Source organism: Macaca nemestrina, chromosome 5, assembly GCF_043159975.1.
Source record: "Macaca nemestrina isolate mMacNem1 chromosome 5, mMacNem.hap1, whole genome shotgun sequence".
NCBI lineage: Eukaryota > Metazoa > Chordata > Mammalia > Primates > Cercopithecidae > Macaca > Macaca nemestrina.
Window position 1 is genome coordinate 160,965,328 of NC_092129.1, and position 19,368 is coordinate 160,984,695.

Below are 19,368 nucleotides of genomic sequence, written 5' to 3' on the forward strand. Positions count from 1 at the left end.
ACAGGTGCCTGCCACCATGTCTGACTAATTTTTTTTTGTATTTTTAGTAGAGACAGTTTCACCATGTTGGTCAGGCTGGTCTCAAACTCCTGACCTCAGGTGATCAGCCCACCTCAGCCTCCCAAAGTGCTGTGATTACAGGTGTGAGCCACCGTGCCCAGCCAAGAATCCATTTGTCTTTTGCAACAGGATGCAGTTGGAAAATCTAGTTGTTTTATCAAGACTTTGACTGGAAGGGTATGCTTCCCCTTAAGGAGTCAATCTCAAATTGCAGAGCCGGTAAATACTCCATGAGGAGAAATGGCCTGCCTCATACCTTGTCTAAACAGTCCCTGTAGAAAGTTCCTAACCTGTGGTCAGTAAAGAATGTCCCTTTCTAACAGGTCTGGTAGATCCAAGTTTATCTTGGGATCTTACGAGAAAAGGATCACCCAACTCACAGGTATTTGAGGATACAAACCCGTGGCTGGGGTTGGCTTTAAAAGGTCTTATCTGAAATTCTGCCTGGGACAGAGTTCCATCAAAGCCAATCCAAAAAGCCTATGTAGAGATAATTATTCTTACTGTACTTTATGCAAATAATCAGGCCAAGTGTAAGACTAAAGTTTATTCTATGAACAATGTGGTCCTATCGTAATTTGTTTTTTACCAAAAACGAGGACTGGAGAGAGAAATTATGCTCCAAAGCTTATCATACATTTGTCATTAAATCCTAGTCTCATTAATTGTTTTTAAGTTTTTGCCTACATTTTAAACTAACCTTAGCTGCTTGTTCCTGTGAATCAAGTGGTAATCTCCTGTAGCTGGGAAGAAACAAAAAGGGATGGGTAATGTAAATATCTGGATCAAGATGCTAGTTCTGGGCAATTATCCTGCAAATTCTCCCAGGTAATTAAAGTGAGTATGGTGCCCATAACCCAGAGGTTTCTTTGTTTGGGAAAATAAAACCAAGGAACTTCATAGACCCCCAAAGGGAAATTCTGTATCTTGGCAAGTAAATTTTAAATGAAAATAAATAATCTACTACATCACCCTTTCAGGAATTGCTACTCACCCTACTATTTGCTGGGGAGCTATACACAGTAGCATCTTCTAACTGAAATATTGGTTTCCATTGCTATACTATTTTGCTTATTATCCGTATAGCAGGGATAATAGCTACAAACAAAAAGAGAGCATGAAAGTTTTACTATCCCTGAGTCTGTTACTATTGGGTTTGGTAATATGTCACACTCTGGCTATGCAAAGAAGGTTATAAAGGAAAGAGATTCTATGTAAGAAATGATCTTGTATGGTAAATACTTGTCCTGAAGAGAAATGCTGGTTGTTCAAAAGAAGGATGTTTAGGACAAGTTGGAAAGTTTAAGCATGTCTTAGACTGTCTGTGTAAATCATTAAGGGATTAATAATTGCAGGAAAGATTTAGCCAAGGTTAACCCTAAAGTTACTCTAGCCACCCAAATCCAATGCCACTTATCCAAAAAGGAATGTCACTTTCATATTAACATTTCAGCAACATCTGGTGGAGGCAAACCAGTGTTACAACCCATTGAAATTGCTGACGACAATGAAATTCAAAATGATGCTGCGGACAGAACCATGCATAGACATGCCTTTCTTCCGAGGACCCTTAGGTTGACCCCAGGGGGAGCCTTAGCTGCTGTTCCCCACACAACACTCCTTTTCAGCAAGAGGTAGCCGGAAAGAGTTGTTGTCCAACACCCCCTAACATCAGTTAGGGTTACCACTCCAGAGTGGGGAATGATACCGGAGATGAGAAGAGATTTCTTAGGAAGATAGTGAGGGTATGGAAGTCCTTGGTACAATTTTTCTTTTAATGAAAAGTAGCCCCAAATCATATTCCTTTCTAACAAAGTGTAGCCTGCAAAATCGAGTTGTACACATAAATTAGCAGTTGTGCCAATCACGTTCAAAATGACAGTCCCATCTTCCCTTCTCTTGATCAGTCATGTGGTACAGTAAGGAGCATACAAGATGGTGCTGGTCAATGGAAGAGTTCATTTGCATAATAAGATTAGGGCTGGGTGGCCAGCCTTCCCTATGTGCTATGTAAATGTCATACCTGATTGAACAAATCTGTGAGCCCTATGTAAATCAGACACTGTCTTCTCAAACCGGACTATAAAATCCAGTGCATTTGCTACCTGCTAGTCTTTTACACTCAGAGACCCCTCTCTCTCTACAGAGAGAGCTGTTTCTCTTTCTCTTCTTTTCTACCTATTAAACCTCCCCTGCTAAACTCCTCGTGTGTGTTCGTGTTCTAAATTTTCCTGGCATGAGATGACAAATCCCAGGGTATGTACTCCAGACAATGTAGTTGCTTCAGTAATGCCGAACATCTTTTCATGTACCTATTGTCCATTCCATATCTTCTTTATGGAAAAGTCATTCCAATCTTTGGATCTATTTCTAAATTGGGCTTCTGTCTTCTTATATAATTGTAAGAACTCTTTATATATTCTGGATATGAGTCCTTTATCATATATATGTTTTACCAATATTTTTTCCTTTCTGTGGCTTGTCTTTTTAGTTCCTTAATAGCTGTGACTTCAAAGTTAAATTTGTCAATTTATCTATTTTATTTTATTTTATTATTTTATTTTTGAGACGGAGTCTTACTCTGTCACCTGGGCTAGAGTGCAGTGGCGCGATCTGGGCTCACTGCAACCTCCGCCTCCCGGGTTCAAGCAATTCTCCTGCCTCAGCCTCCCAAGTAGCTGGGACTACAGGCGTGCGCCACTACACCCAGCTAATTTTTGTATTTTCAGTAGAGATGGGGTTTCACCATCTTAGTTGGCCAGGCTGGTCTTGATTTCTTAACCTCATGATCCGCCCGCCTTGGCTTCCCAAAATGCTGGGATTACAGGCATGAGCCACCGCACCTGGCCCAATTTATCCATTTTATGATTAGAGTTCTAACTGTTCTATTTAATTAATACTTTCTTTTCAAATTTGTGAAAATTTTCTCCTAAGTTAATTTTTATAAGTTTCATAGTTTGGCTTTTACATTTAAGTTTATGAGCCCATTAGAACTATCATGCGTATGTGTCAGGTAAGTTAAATTGAAGTTTTTATTTGTTTTTTATTTTTGCATTTGGATGTCCAATCATTTTAGCACAATGAGTTGGAAAGAATATACGTTCTCTATTAAAATAGCTTGATACTTTGATATCAATTACAATGTACATGTGTATCTCTTTCTAAACTCTCTCCTCTGTTCTATTAATCTATATGTCTATACTTAAACCAATGCCACACTCTCATGATTGTTATACCTTTACAATCATTCTTGCAATCAGTGAGTCCTCTAACTCTGTTCTTATTCAAAACTACTTTGCCTTTCCTAGTCCTTTGATTTTCTCATAAATTTTAGAATCAGCTTGCAATCTTTTTCCAAAAAAAGGCTGCCAGAATATTTATTGGGATTGCATTGAATCTATAGATCTATTTAAATAATTGTATGAGTATTGAATCTTCTGATCCATAAACATGACATATTTCTCCATTTATTTAGATATTCTTACATTTTCTTACCAATTATTTATAGCTCTTAGTTACAGATATTGCAGCTATTTTAAAAATGTAATCCCAATCATTTTATATATTTGATGTTATCACAAATAATTTGAATTTTTTTGTTTTATTTTCAGTGATTCCTTTATAATATATACAAATACAATTGATTTTGTATATTCACCTTGAAGCCTTGGATCCCACTAAACTTACATATTATCTTTTGTAGCTTTTTCAAATTAGTTTTTTTAAAATCTCAACTTTTATTTATGTTCACAGGGTACATGTGCAGGTTTGTTACATGGGTATATTGAATGATGCTGAGGTTTATGGTACAAATGATTCCATCTCCTGGGTAGTGAGCATTATACCCAATAGATAATTTTTAAACCCTTGTCTCCCTTCTTCCCTCCCTCAAGTAGTCCCCAGTGTCTGTTTTTCCCATCTTTAGTTGCATGTGTACTCAATGTTTAGCTTCCACTTATGAGAGAACGTGTGGTATTTGGTTTTCTGTTCCTGTGTTAATTTGCTTAAAATAATGGTCTCCAGCCACATTCATGTTGCTTCAAATGACATGATTTTTTTCTTTTTATGGCTACGTATTATTCCATCATGTGTATGTACCACATTTTCTTTATCCAGTTCACCACTCATGAGCATCTAGGGTGATTCCACATCTTTGCTATTGTGAATAGTGCTGCAGTGAACATACATGTGTTTGTGTCTTTTTGGTAGAATCATTTATTTTCCTTTGGGTATATGCCCAGTAATAGGATTGCTGAATTGAATAGTAGTTGTGCTTTAAGTTCTTTGAGAAATCTCCAAACTGCTTTTCACAGTTGCTGAACTAATTTACATTTTCACCAACAATGTGTAAGTGTTCTCTTTCCTCCACAACCTCGTCAGCATCTGTTTTTTGTTTGTTTGTTTGTTTTGCTTTTTAGTAATAGCCACCCTGACTGGTGTGTGATGGTATCTCATTGTGGTTTTGACTTGCATGTCTCTGATGATTAGTGGTATGGAACATTTTAACATATATTTGTTGGCCATTTGTAGGTTTTCTTTTGAAAAGTGTTTGTTTTTGTCTTTTGCCTGTCCTTTGTTTTTTGCTTGTTGAATTGTTTAATTTTCTTACAGATTCTGAATATTAGACCTTTTTTAAAAAATTATTATTATTATACTTTACGTTTTAGGGTACATGTGCACAACGTGTGGGTTTGTTACATAGGTATACATGTGCCATGTTGGTGTGCTGCACCCATCAACTCGTTATTTACATTAGGTATATCTCCCAATGCCATCCCTCCCCCCTCCCCCTACTCCACAACAGGCCCTGGTGTGTAATGTTCCCCTCCCTGTATCCAAGTGTTCTCATTGTTCAATTCCCACCTATGAGTGAGAACATGTGGTGTTTCGTTTTCTGTTCTTGTGATAGTTTGCTCAGAATGATGGTTTCTAGCTTCATCCATGTCCCTACAAAGGGCATGAACTCATCCTTTTTTATGGCTGCATAGTATTCCATGGTTTATGTGTGCCACATTTTCTTAATCAAGTCTATCATTGATGGACATTTGGGTTGGTTCCAAGTCTTTGCTATTGTGAATAGTACCACTATAAACATACGTGTGCATGTGTCTTTATAGCAGCATGATTTATAATCCTTTGAGTATATGCCCAGTATAGACCTTTGTCGGATACATAGTTTGCAAATATCTTCTCTCATTCTGTAGGTTGTCTGTTTACTTTGTTGATAGTTTCTTTTGCTGTGCAAAATCTCTTTAGTTTAATTAGGTTTCATTTGTTTATTTTGGTTTCGTTGCAATTACTTTTAAGGACTTAGTCATAAATTATTTGCCAAGGCTGATGAACAGGTGGTATTTCCTAGGTTTTTTTCTAAGAATTTTATAATTTGAGGTATGAAATGTAAGTGTTTAATCAGTCTTGGGTTAATTTTTGTTTATGTTGAAATGTAGGGGTCTAGTTTCATTCTCAGGCATATGGCTAGCTAGTAATCCCAGCACCATTTATTGATTAAGGAGTCCTTTCTCCATTGCTTGTTTTTATTGACTTTGTCAAAGATCAGATGGTTGTATATCTGTGTGACTTTATTTCTGGGTTCTCTGTCTTGTTCCATCGATCTATGTGTCTGCTTTTGTGCTATGGTGTACCATGCTGTTCTTATTAGATTCATTTGGATTTTTTTATATAGACAATCATGTTATTTGTGAATAAAGGTGTGTTTCTTCTTCCACTTAACTCTATATATTTGTTTGTCTTTCCTTATTGTATTGGCCAGGAACTTAAATACAATGTTAAATGGAAATGGTAAGAACATATATCCTTGCCTTGTTTCTGAACACAGGGAGAAAAAATTCAGTCTCTTACTATTTAGTATGTTAGAAGTAGGATTTGTATATATGTACACCATTAGCTTGAAGAGTGCCATTTTATTCCTAGTTAGTAAGAGTTTTTATCATTAATAGGAGTAAACTTTGTCAAATATTTTTACTTCATCTTTTTCTTTTTGGGGTTGTTAATATGGTGAGAATTACATTGACTGATTTTTTAAAAATTGAACTAACTCTGCATCTCTGGGAAGAACTGTACTTGATCATGACATATTTCTCTATTTCTATATTGCATGATTCAATTTACTTAATACTTTAATAGATGTTTACATCTATTTTCATTAGTGATATTGGCCTGTGATTTTTCTTTTCTTGTTACATCTATCTGGTCTTTGAATCATCAAAATACAGATTTCAATACATTTTAGAAATAGTTTTTTCTCTTTTATAATTTTTATTGAAAATTTTATGTGAAATTATTGTCAGTTCTTTAAATTTGGAAGACATAACCACTGAAGTCATTTGACCCTGGAATTTCCTTTGAGGCAATAATTTAAACTACAAGTTTAATCTTATTAATAGACATATGGCTAGTCAATGTTATCGATTTCCCCTTGAGTGAGTTTTGGTAGGCTGTGTCTTTCAACAAATATGTCTCTTTCATCTACATTGTAGAATTTGTCAGTATAAAATTGATTATAATATTCTCTTATTAACCTTTAATGTCAATGGAATCTTTAGTGATTCCACCTCTTTCATTGCTCCTTTTGGTAATTTGTATACTGTATTTGCTTTCTTTTTCCTGATCAGACTTGCTGAAAGTTTATTATTTTTGTTGGTCATTACGTAGAACCAGTTTTGGGGTTAATTGATTTTTCTCTATTGTTTTTCTCTTTTCCACGTAATTAATGTCTTCTCTTATGTTAATTATTTTTCCTTTTGCTTCCTTTCTGCTAATTTGCTCTTTTTTTTTTTCTGTGTTCTTAAGTAAGAAGCTTACAATATTGATTTAAGACTTTCTATCCCCATAAATTTTCTTTAATTATTGTCTTAGTCTGTTTGACTGCCAGAAAAAATTACCACAGATACTGGGTAGCCTAACAACAAGTGTCTCACAATTCTGGAGGCTGGAAGTCAGAGATGAGGCTGCCAGCTAGCACAGTCAGGTTCTACTGGTGACCCTCATGTGAGTTACAGACTAATTTCTTGTTGCATTCTTACATAACAACAACAACAACAAAACAAAAAGGGCAAGAGAGTTCTCTGGGGTCTCTATTATAAGGGCACTAATCCCATTCATGAGAGTTCCACACATATGACCTAATTATCTCCCAAAGTCTCCACCTTCTACAATCATCCCACTATGGTTTAGAATTTCAACATAAAATTTTTTCGGTGGGAAATGGCATACATTTAGTTCGTTGCAGTTACACATCACAAATTTTGATATTTTAAAATTTTATTAGATTCAAAATATTTTCTAACTTGCCATGTAATTTATTTTTTACTCCTTTTCCTACAAAAATGTATCAGTTATTTAATTAAGTTCTTTGTAAGAAATTTAGAAAACCGATTTGTGAGGATAAACTCTATTCATTGGGCAAACACAGATCACAGGTAGCCCTGGAGCTGAGGAATAACTTTAATTTTTGGTAACTTTTGCAAGTCTGCAGCCTTCTGATCAACCTTGCACTGCTCTGTAATCTCGTATTTCTCTTTTTCTGTGGCTAAGATCTCATCTTTCTGGTGTCTGAGCTTCTATGGCTGCTGCTGCTTGCAGTAAACATCAGTGAGATGCTGGGGGATTTTTGTATCATTGATATCAATTTTTGTGGAGGTGGCAATGACAAATTTCTGGTGTGTTCTATGCAGAAGAAACTGATTGAGAACCATAGGTCCAGTCACAAGTAACAAGCCATTGCCCAACTGCTTTAGAGAAACCAGTCTATTGCCCTGTAGTGCCCAGTGAGGATAAGTAGAATGGTCATAGGAGAGATGCTAGCTCACATTTGTTTCACATGCTGACTGAAAGAGTTTTTGTTGTGGCTCAACAGCCTTTGAGGCTCATCTTCAGTAGAATAGTATCTAGATGTTTTGTGAAGTTTAATCACTCAGGTACCACATTCGTATGACCACCAACTGGTTCTGCGTCAGTGACAAGAAACTCTTTTTTTAAAAAAAACCAAAAACAAACAAACAAACAAAAAAAACCAAAAAAAAAAAAACCCACCTGGATTCTGCAGCTAAATACTTCATCTTGTATATGACCTTTCAGAAATATGTAGCAGATTGGGAATGTTTGCGAATTCCTTCAATGATGATGACAGGATTTTGTCTGCAGTGAGGCTTACTCTTCTTGGGTTGTTTAGCCTTCAAGTTAACATTTTTAACCTGACCACTGGCCTTATAGCCTTCTTGGCTTCAGGTTTCTTCTTTTTATTATTGGGCTTCTCAAATTTTTCACTCATCAACTTGCAAGATGGGAAAGAGAGCTGTGTAATTTATCACATGAATTGTGGGTGTGTAGAAATTCATTGTTCAATTTTCATATATTTGGGAATTTTCCAAGTTTTTATGGTTTTGATTTCTACGTTAATTCTGTGTTGGTTACATAATATATCACTTATGTTTTCAAATCTTTTAAAATTACTGATACTTATCACCCAAAATATGACCTGATTGTGAATATTCTGTGTTCACTTACTAATAACTTATTTTCAGCTATTTATGAGTAAAGTACTTCATAAATACCAATTATGTCAATTTAATTGATAGTGTTGTTCAAGTGTTCTACATTTTTGCTGATTTTCTGTCAACTTTTTCTATCAATTACTGTGATCTGAGTGTTAATAATTATGACAATAAAGATAGCTTATTATTTCTGTTCTGCCAGTTTTGGCCTCATGAATTTGAAGTCTGTTTTAAGGTACACACCCATTTAGAATTGTTATGTGTTTTTGAGGCATTACCCACTCATAATATTCCTTATGTATTTTGTATATGTAAGATGTAGCAGGTTCTTTCTTCTTAAATATACATTCTTACTCATAATTACCTTGTTTATATAATTTATTCTGAAAGCAATTATTTGTATGCTTGGTTTACATTTTCCTCCTTGTTAATTGTTTACCTCCAGTAATTGCTAGAAGAAACTGAAAGTCGTAAAGATCTGAATACATGGAAAATATAACTTATTCACCACTTTTATTTAATTGCCAGTTATAGAACAATGGACACAGCAGCAGACTATGCACTTTTTTTCATGTGCACACAAATCATTTAACAAGATGGACCATATTCTATGCTATATGACAAATCTCAATACATTCCAAAATATTTGAGTTTGTAAAAGTATCTCTCTACCAACAATAGAATTATGTTAGAAGTCATTTCCAAGCATTTGGAAATGAAATAATGCACTTCTTGATAACTCACAGATCAAAGAATAAATCAAAGGAGAAACTAGATAATTTTTTTTGTACCAAATGAAAATGAAAGCCATCAAAATTTGTGGAATGAGGGAGGCAATATTTACAGGGAATCTTATAGAACTCAATGTCCATGTAAAAATTGGAAAAAAATTCATATCAATGGCCTCAATGTTTAACTTTAGAATCTTTTTTAGAAAAAAGAGCAAATTAAATCAAAGTAAGCAGAAGAAAAATAATAGTAACTATCAAAGCAGAAATAGGTGAAATGGAGAGAAAAAATAGAAAAAAACTGAAAATCAAAAGCTAGTTGTCTGAGATTAATAAAATTGATTAACCTCAAGTCAGCCTAATCAGGAAAAAGGGATTGACAAAAATTAACAGTATTTTCTGTAAGAGAAATGGCATCACTACAGATATCACAGATTTAAAAGGATAATAAGAAAATATTGTAAACAATTTTGTGCCAATAAATTAGGTAACTTGGATAAAATGAAAAATATCCTGAAATAAACAAATTGCCAAAGCTTACTTTAGAATAAATAGATAACTTGTATAGCCCCATATCTGAAAATAAATTTGTAGATATCTACAAATCAAATTTATAGTTAAAAATCTTCCTACAAGATCTCCAGCCACAAATGGCTTAATGGGTGAAAGTAAAGAATAAATAAGCACATTCAGGAAAAATAATACTGAGCCTTCACAACTCTTCTAGAATATTGGATAGGAGAGAATTCTTAGTAATTTACTCCATGAAACCAACATTACTCTGAGAGCAAAACCAGATGAAGAAATTATAAGAAAATAAATTTATAGATCAATTTCTTTTATAAACATAGATGTGAACATTCTTATCAGAATTTTAGTAAGCTAAGTGTAATAATGTATAGTTTTTAATTACTACATCAAAACCAAGTGAGGCTTGTCCCAGGAAAGCAAGGTTGGTTCAACATTTGGAAATCAATAAATACAATTCATCATATTAATGAGTTGTAAAAGAATTACCACATGATCATCTTAATAGATGCAGAAAAATAATTTGATAAAATCCAATATTATTCCAGATTTTTTTTAAAAAGCCATCAATTTAGGAAAAACAAGTTACTTCTTCACCTACAGTAGCTAACATTACACTTAGGAGTCAAAGACCGAAAGCCTTTCCCTTAGGATCAGAAGCAAGGCAAGGATACCACTTCTATTTAACATTGCCCTGGAGTCTCTAGCCACTACAATTAAGTCAGTGAAAGGAAATAAAAGGCATCTAAATTGAAAATGACAAAGTAAAACACTTATTATTCACGGATGACATAATAATCCATATTAAAACTTAGAGAATCTACAAAAATCCAACTGGAACTAATATGTAAGTTTAGCAAGTTTACAGAATACAAGGTGAATATAAAAATACAAAATACATTTCCGAATAAGGGAAGAGACCACCCCTCATATTGTCTTATGCCCAATTTCTGTCTCCAAAGAAAAAAGAAGTAAAAACTAAAAGGCAGAAATGAAATCCACAAGCAGACAGCCTGGCACCACACCCTGGGCCTGGTAGTTAAAGATCAACCCCTGACCTAATCGGTTATTTACATAAGAAAAGCACTGTGAAGATCCCAGTCCTGTTCTGTTCTGTTCTAATTACCGGTGCGTGCAGCCCCCAGTCACATACCCGCTGCTTGCTCAATCGATGACGACCCTCTCACGTGCAGCCCCTTAGAGTTGTGAGCCCTTAAAAGGGACAGTAATTGCTCACTCAGGGAGCTCAGTTGTTGGCGATATGAGTCTTGCTGAAGCTCCCGGCCGAATAAAGCCCTTCCTTCTTCAACTCGGTGTGTCTGAGGGATTTTGTCTGCGGCTTGTCCTGCTCCACATGTACTAGGTATGATTGGTAATTGAAATGAACATTCACTTACAGAAACAACAAAAGTATGAGCCACTTAGCAACAAATCTAATGTAAGGCATTTACAGCCTGAAGCACTGGAAACTACAAAGCGTCACTAAGAAAGAAAATCTAAATAAATGAGGATGTTTGAAATGTTCATTATTTTGAGTGTGGTGATGTTGTTTCACAGGTGTATTCATATATCAAAGCTTACAGCTGGGCACAGTGGCTTATGCCTGTAATCCTAACACTTTGGGAAGCACAGGCAGGCAAATCACTTGAGCTCAGAAGTTCAAGACCAGATGGGCAACATGGTGAAACTCTGTCTCTACAAAAAATACAAAAATTAGCCAGGTGTGATGGTGATATCTGTAGTCCCAGCTACTTGGGGGACTGAGGCAGGAGGATCACTTGAATCCCAGAGGTCAAGTGAGCCCAGATCATGACACTGCACTCCAGCCTGGGTGACAAAGTGAGACCCTGTCTCCAACTCAAAAAAAAAAAAAAAAAAAAGTCTTATCAAATTGTACACTTTATATATGTGGGATTTATTGTACGTCAATTTTAGCTCAATAAACTACTAAAATATAGAAATAAACATTTGATATTATTCAACGTCCACTGATGATAAAAGTTTCTCAGCAAACTAAGAATAGGAGAAAATTTTCTCAATCTGATAACAGCATCTGCACAAACCTATAGCTAAAATTAAAAGCAATGATGTAATACTGTATGTTTTCCTTTTAATATTCAGAATGATACTAGTTGTACTTACAAGTTTTACTTAACATTATACTGAAAGTATAGCCAGTGAAATAGGGGGATGAGATGCAGTAATGATTGGGAAAAAACACACACAAAATCATCTTTATTTACAGATAATATGGTTGATTACATAGAGTATCATAGGGAATCTTCAAAACAATTGCCAAACCTATACATTTATTTAGCAAGTTCTTAAGACACAGGATCATTATCCTTAAATCAATTGTGTTTCTATAGAACAACAACCAATAATTGAAAATAAAATTTTAATATCCAATTTACAATAACATCACAAACAAAAGGCTAAGGAATAGATAAAAGAATATGCACCCTGGCTCAGTTGCTCATGCCTGTAATCCCAGAACTTTGTGAGGCTGAGGCGGGAGGATTAAGCTCAAGAGTTTGAGACCAGCCTGGAAAACATAGTGAAACTCAGTCTCTAAAAACAAAATAATAATACAATTAAAAAAAATTTTTTTTAAGACTCCACGAAAAAGTGAAGAGGCTGGCCACAAAAATGAGACAACGTAGTTGAAAAGCGTATATTTTAAACAAAAAAACTTGTACCTTAAATATATAATAACAACAAAACAAAAAGACAACTCTCCTTTCATCAAATATAGACAAAAGACAATTCACAAAAAAAATGTCTAGGAGTGGTTAATAAGCATATGAAAAAGTGCTTAATATCATTATTTATCAGGGTAATTAAAACCAGTATATGACAGCATTTTATACTCACTAGAATAGCTGGATTAAAAAGAACAAGTATTGGTCACAGTCTGGAACAATGGAACACTCATACATTTCTAGTGGATGTATGAAATGGTACAACCAATTTGAAAACTATTTGACTTTTTCTTGTAAAGTTAAATGTACTCAACTATTCACTCCTAATTATTTTTCCAGGAGAAATACCCTAAAAGACTTGTATCAGACTTTGTTCATAGCAGCTTCATTCAAAATATCAAAACCTAGGAAAAAACCAACCTGTTCATCAAGCAAGCCTATTAAAGAAATCATGGACTATTCATACCATGGAGTACTACACAGTAGTAATAAAGTAACTACTATTGATGCATATGACAGCATGTGGATAAATCTCAAAATCATTATGTTAATGGAAAGAAGTTGGAAAGAAATAAGGATATTTTATATGTTATTCTGCAAAAAGTTCAAAACCAAAGCAAAACTAATCCATGACAATAGAAATCAAAGCAGTGGTTGCCTTTCCGGGTAGGTTGACTACAAGGTGACACAGGACAACCTTCTCAGGCGTTTGGAAGTATTCTATGCCTTGATTAAATCGTTAACAAGGGTATGTTGATATATTAAGATGTATCAGATTATTCTCTTAAGACTGATGCATTTCAACTTTATATAAATTTTACCTCATTACAAAAAAATTTGATTTGTAGGCAAAATGAAGTGCATTTTTGAAGGAGAAGAAGGATTTGAGGGAGCAAGTTACAGAGAATGGGAAGTAATGAGGAGGAAAGTTAGAGTGAAAAGAAAAAGAATCTGACAAGGAAGGAAAAAGGGAAGAACTATGAGAGAGAGCTCAGTGAAGTCGTGGGTAATATTTTGCAGTGTTTTCTAGATTAACCCTGCAGGAAAGCCAAAAATTATTACTTATCTCACATTTTCATGATCATTTTGGAACTACTTACTTGATTGTAAGACATGTTCATTGACCACTATCCCTAGTTGTGAGTATTTAGTGACTGGAAAATTTAAAAATGTATGTGTCAGAGAAACAGCAATCAGAAATCTCTGAAGTCAAGTGAAGCTGCAAGAAAGCCCAGGCATCCCCAGATGCCCCATTGATTGTAGGCACAGAGCCATGTACAGAGCTCAGCACCTAGAGTCTGTTGCTAGGCAGAGAGTGACCATTACATAGGTTTTCAAGTGTTTCATGCAGCATGGGTTTTACATGTGTAACAGAGGAAGATTATTTTTGCAAGATAGCAGCCTATGTTAAGGCACACATGCATTTATATTGTTTTTGGCATCCAGGGGCCCTTTTAACAAAATTTTGTCAAGCATGTTTCCTTTCTGAATAGAGGCTGCATACAACAATTGGATGAACAATTTTTGCAAAATCTCTCAGGGGGCCTCTCTTGAGACTGAGCCTGTATGAGATCATGATATTAGACTATGGCTTGGCTGGATTTTTATTTCAGTAAGTGATCTCATTCACTTAAAGCACTAATCATTTTAACAGGACAAGAAAAAAAAAAAAAAAAAAAAAAAACGCCTTCCAAAATCACAGCAGGAAAAAAATAAGGGGAAAAGCACGTCAAAGTGATCTTGTGAAGGTTCCCATGTGATTTTACACGGAAAATTTTCCATTTATACATCATCAGGATGGATATACAGTCTGATATTACTGGTGGAAGATATATGAGAAAGTCAACCTAATGCAAACAAATAGGATTCCAGGCTGCAAAACTGACTTACCTGGTTTGGGTTTATTATATTTGACATGAAGAAAACTACTTTCCCCCTTTGGAAGTCTTTCCATCATAAGACACATAACAACTGCATGAGCATAATTTGCAGAAGAGAAAGACTGTAATATGCTTTATAGCAAGTGTGATACTAGTGACAGGGTCTACCTGGTATAAAATATCTGGATGAAAACTGGGAATTGCAACGTGGCTACCCCTACCAGACCTCTTGGTTTTACTTTATTTCCATATTTAGGTTAACTAAGTAGAGTTCTCTTGTTTATATTCCTCATCTTCCCAACTTTAAATCTGTCCCTTTGCTTATTTCTGACTAGCCACTGTGAAAGCTTTGCTCTGTGTATGCAGCAAAACACTTTTAAACATTCCACACGATAGAGAGCAAGATTATTTACAGCTAAACCTAACAAGTCTGCAAAGCACATTAAATTCGGAGACCATGTTGGTCTAATTCTGTTTTCTATTAGTAAATGCATTGGGAACAGATTCAAGTACTTTTGTGGAATGGTTTGTATTTTAAACAAAAATATGTATCTACTAGGGAAAAAAAAAAAGACAGTGAGAGGATGATTAGCATTTCTATAATTGCATGTGTGGCAGTTGTAATTCTTGGATTTTCTAGATAGAATGTAGAGTAATTGTATTAGCCCATTCTCAAGCTCCTATAAGGACATACGTGAGACTGGGGAATTTATAAAGAAAAAGGGGTTTAATGGACTCATAGTATCACGTGCCTGGGGAGGTCTCAAAATCATGATGGAAGGCAAAGGCACATCTTACATGACAGCAGGCAAGAGGTCCTGTGCTGGGGAACTTCCCTTTATAAAACCATTAGATCTCGTGAGACATATTCACTGTCATAAGAACACCAGGGAAAAACCCACACCCATGATTCAATTACCTCCCACCAGATCCCTCCCATGACACATGGAGATTACAGGAGCTATAATTCAAGATGAGATTTGGGTGGTGACACAGCCAAAAAATATAATTCCACCCTTGACTCCTTCCAAATCTCATGTCCTCTCATTTCAAAACCAATCATGCCTTCCCAACAATCTCCCAAGTCAGCTCATTCCAGCATTAATTCAAAAGTCCACAGTCCAAAGTCTCATCTGAGACAAGGCAAGTCCCTTCCACCTATGAGCCTGTAAAATCAAAAGCAAGTTAGTTAGTTCCTAGATACAATTGGGGTACAGGTATTGGGTAAATACATGTTTTCCAAATGGGAGAAATTGACCAAAACGAAGGGGTTACAGACTCCAAGCAAGTCCAAGATCCAACGTGGCAGTCAAATCTTAAAGCTACAAAATGATCTCCTTTGACTCCATTTCTCACATCCAGATCACGCCGATGCAAGAGGTGTGTTCCCATGGACTTGGGCATCTCTGCCCCTGTGGTTTTGCAGGGTACAGCCCCTCTCCTGGCTTCTTTCTTGGGCTGGCATTGAGTGTCTGTGACTTTTCCTGGTGCACAATGCAAGCTGTCAGTGAATCTATCATTCTGTGGTCTGAAGAACAGTGGTCCTCTTCTCACAGCTCCACTAGGCAGTGCCCCAGTGGGGACTCTGTGTGGGGGCTCCAGCCCCACATTTCCCTTCTGCACTGCCCTAGCAGAAGTTCTCCATGAGGGTTCTGACCCTGCAGCACACCTTGGCCTAGACATCCAGACATTTCTATACATCATCTGAAATCTAGGTGGAAGTTTCCAAATCTCAATTCATGACTTCTGTGCACCTGCAGGCCCAGCATGTCATGTAAGCCACCAAAGCTTGAGGTAACCTCTGAAGCAATGGCCTGAGCTGTACATTGCCCCCCTTTTAGCAATGGCTTGGAGTCAGTGCACCAAGTCTGGAGATTGCACAAAACCTCAAGGCCCTGGGCCCAGCCCATGAAACCATTTTATCCTCCTAGGCTTCCAGGCTTGTGATGGGAGGGGCAACTGTGAAGACCTCTGACATGCTGTGGAGACATTTTCCCCATTGTCTTGGTGATTAACATTTGGCTCCTTGTTACTTATGCAAATTTCTGCAGCTGGCTTGAATTTCTTCTCAGAAAATGGGTTTTTTTGTCTCTATCACATCAACAGGCTGCAAATTTTCTGAGCTCTTATGCTCTACTTCCTTTTTAAATATAAGTTCCAATTCCAAACCATATCTTCATGAATGAATAAAAGTGAATGATTTTAAGAGCACCCAAGTCACCTCTTCAATGCTTTGCTGCTTAGAAATTTCTTCTACCAGATACCCTAAATCATCTCTCTCAAATTCAAAGTTACACAGATCTCTAGGGCAGGGACAAAATGCTGCCAGTCTCTTTGGAAAAGCATAGCAAGAATCACATTTGCTCCAGTTTCCAATGAGTTCTCCATTTCCATCTGAGACCACCTCAACCTGGACTTCATTGTCCATGTCTCTATCAGTATTTTGGTCAAAACCATTCAACAAGTCTCTAAGAAGTTTCAAACTTTCTCACATCTTCCTGTCTTCTGAGCTTTCCAAGTTTCTAGGAAGTTCCAAACTTTCCCAAATTTTCCTCTCTTCTTCTGAGCCCTCCAAACTGTTTTAATCTCTGCCAGTTACCCAGTTCCATGGTTGGTTCCACATTTTTGGGTATCCTTATAGCAGCACCCCACTCTACCAGTACCAATTTACTGTATTAGTCTGTTCTCAAGCTGCTATAAGGACATACCTGAGACTGGGTAATTTACAAAGAAAAAGAGGTTTAATGAACTCACAGTTCCACGGGACTGGAGAGGCCTCATAATCATGGCATAAGGTGAAGGAGGAACAAAGACCCATCTTACGTGGCAGCAGGCAAGAGAACATGGGTGGGGGAACTACCCTTTATAAAACCATCAGATCTCATGAGACTTATTCACCATCATGAGAACAGCACTGGAAAAACCTGCCCCCGTGATTCAATTACTTCCTACTGGGTCCCTCCCATGACATGTGTGGATCATGGGAGCTAGAATTCAAGATGAGATTTGGGTGAGAACACAGCCAAACCATATCAGTAATGCAAACCCATTGCATCTCAAGTCAGTAAGTACGAGACTGGGGACTGTCACAGAAGGTGCTGGTGGTCAGTGGCTCCCATAGATTTGTAAAGCTTGAATTAGTGATGAGCTTCTCTCAGCTTCTATGATCAGACCTCTAACCATTAGATCTCCACCCTCACTTTCAGCTTATATACTACAGTGGAGGGAGCCTGTGTTCAGAAAACTTACACCCAGAGCCTATCATCAGAGCCAATGCAATCAACCCAAGTCAGAATTTTCTCGTCAAATACCTTCAGAATTATTGTTACCCATGGCCAGTCTTTCCCAAATGAATAATATACTACTATGGCCAATTTTGAAAGTTAGTGGACAGTCTTCTCTGACATTACTCAAATCCGTTATCTTTGCTCAATGCCCAAGTCTGAGCCTTTCTGCTCATCTGTAATCTATGTTCTCTTACACGTACTACTCCAGGATCCAGGATCCTTCTTTCTTGGCCTAACATCATTGCTCAGTACTCCCCTCCATGTGCCTTTGGTACACTCTGATCTACAGTTACCAACTTCTTCATTTTCTTTTATTAATTTTTTTATTTTGAATTTATTTATTTATTTGAGATGGCGTCTTGCTCTGTTGCCAGGCTGGAGTGCAATGGTGCGATCTCGGCTCACTGCAACCTCCACCTCCCAGGTTCAAGTCATTCTCCTGCCTCAGCCTTCCGAGTAGTTGGGACTACAGGTATGTGCCATGATGCCTAGCTAATTTTTGTATTTTTAATTGAGATGGGGTTTCACCATGTTGGCCAGGATAGTCTTGATCTCTTGACCTCATGATCTGCCTGCTTCAGCCTCCCAAAGGGCTAGAATTACAGGCATGAGCCACTGCACCTGACCTATTTTTCATTTTTTGGTTACATAGTAGGTGTATATATTTATGGTGTACATGAGATATTTTGATACTGGCATATGATGTGTAATAATCACATCAGAGTAAATGGGATATCCATTGCCTCAGGCATTTATTATTTATTTGTGTTACAAATATTCCAATTATGCTTTTTAAGTTATTTTTATATGTACAGTGTACATTACCTGACATCAAATTATACTGTAGATCTATAGTAACTAAAACAGCATGATACTAGCATAAAAACAAACACATAGATCAATGGAACAGAATGGAGAGCTCAGAAAGAAATCCACACATCTATAGTAAACTCATTTTTGACAAAGGTGCCAAGAACACATATTGGGGAAAGGATAGTCTCTACATGGTGCTGGAAAAACTGGATCCCCGTATGCAGAAAAATTAAATCAGACCCTTATCTCTTGACACGTACAAAACCCAAATCAAAATGGATTCAATACTTAAATCTAAGACCTCAAACTATGAAACTACTAAAAGAAAACATTAGGGAAACTCTTCTTGCTCATTTATGAGCTCTTCATTTAACATCCTTTCCTCTTCTGTACATTAACTGAAAGTTGATTCTTCCATGAAAAGCCATTTTTCTCCTGAAGCTCTTTCATTCGAAGTCTGCAAGTTCACCGGCATCCCATGGACTTTGAATCTGGCAATCAGAGTTGACATTCTTCTGATTTCCACTCTGAGTTCAAGCTTGGCCAACATGGTGAAACCCCAGCTCTACTAAAACTACAAAAATAAGCTGGGTGTGGTAGCTCACGCCTGTAATCCAATCAACTTGGGAGGCTGAGGCACGAGAATCACTTGCTACTATAGCTACCCAAGAGGCAGAGGTTGCAGTGAGCTGAGATCATGCCATCATACTCCAGCCTGGGCAAGAGTGAGAGTCTGTCTCAAAAAAAAAAAAAAAAAAAAGAAAACAAAACCAAAAAAAAAAAAAAAAGTAGTAATTGGAGAAATCAAAGGACAAAAAGCCTCAGAAATGTCAAAGGGAAAGTGTAATAAAAATAGA

At 36.5% G+C, this 19,368-nt stretch overlaps 1 long non-coding RNA gene across 14 annotated transcripts in view; it reads left to right on the forward strand.

The window, feature by feature from the left end:
• The window catches only part of LOC139363494 (uncharacterized), a 588,541-nt gene that overhangs the window by 248,767 nt on the left and 320,406 nt on the right, over positions 1–19,368 (forward strand). For 5 of the 14 annotated variants that reach the window (XR_011623989.1, XR_011623983.1, XR_011623977.1 and 2 more), the window contains one exon: positions 18,073–18,170. The exons of the other annotated variants lie outside the window; for them this stretch is intronic. This is a non-coding gene — a long non-coding RNA (uncharacterized lncRNA). The remainder of the gene's footprint in view (positions 1–18,072; positions 18,171–19,368) is intronic. 14 annotated transcript variants of the gene reach the window in all.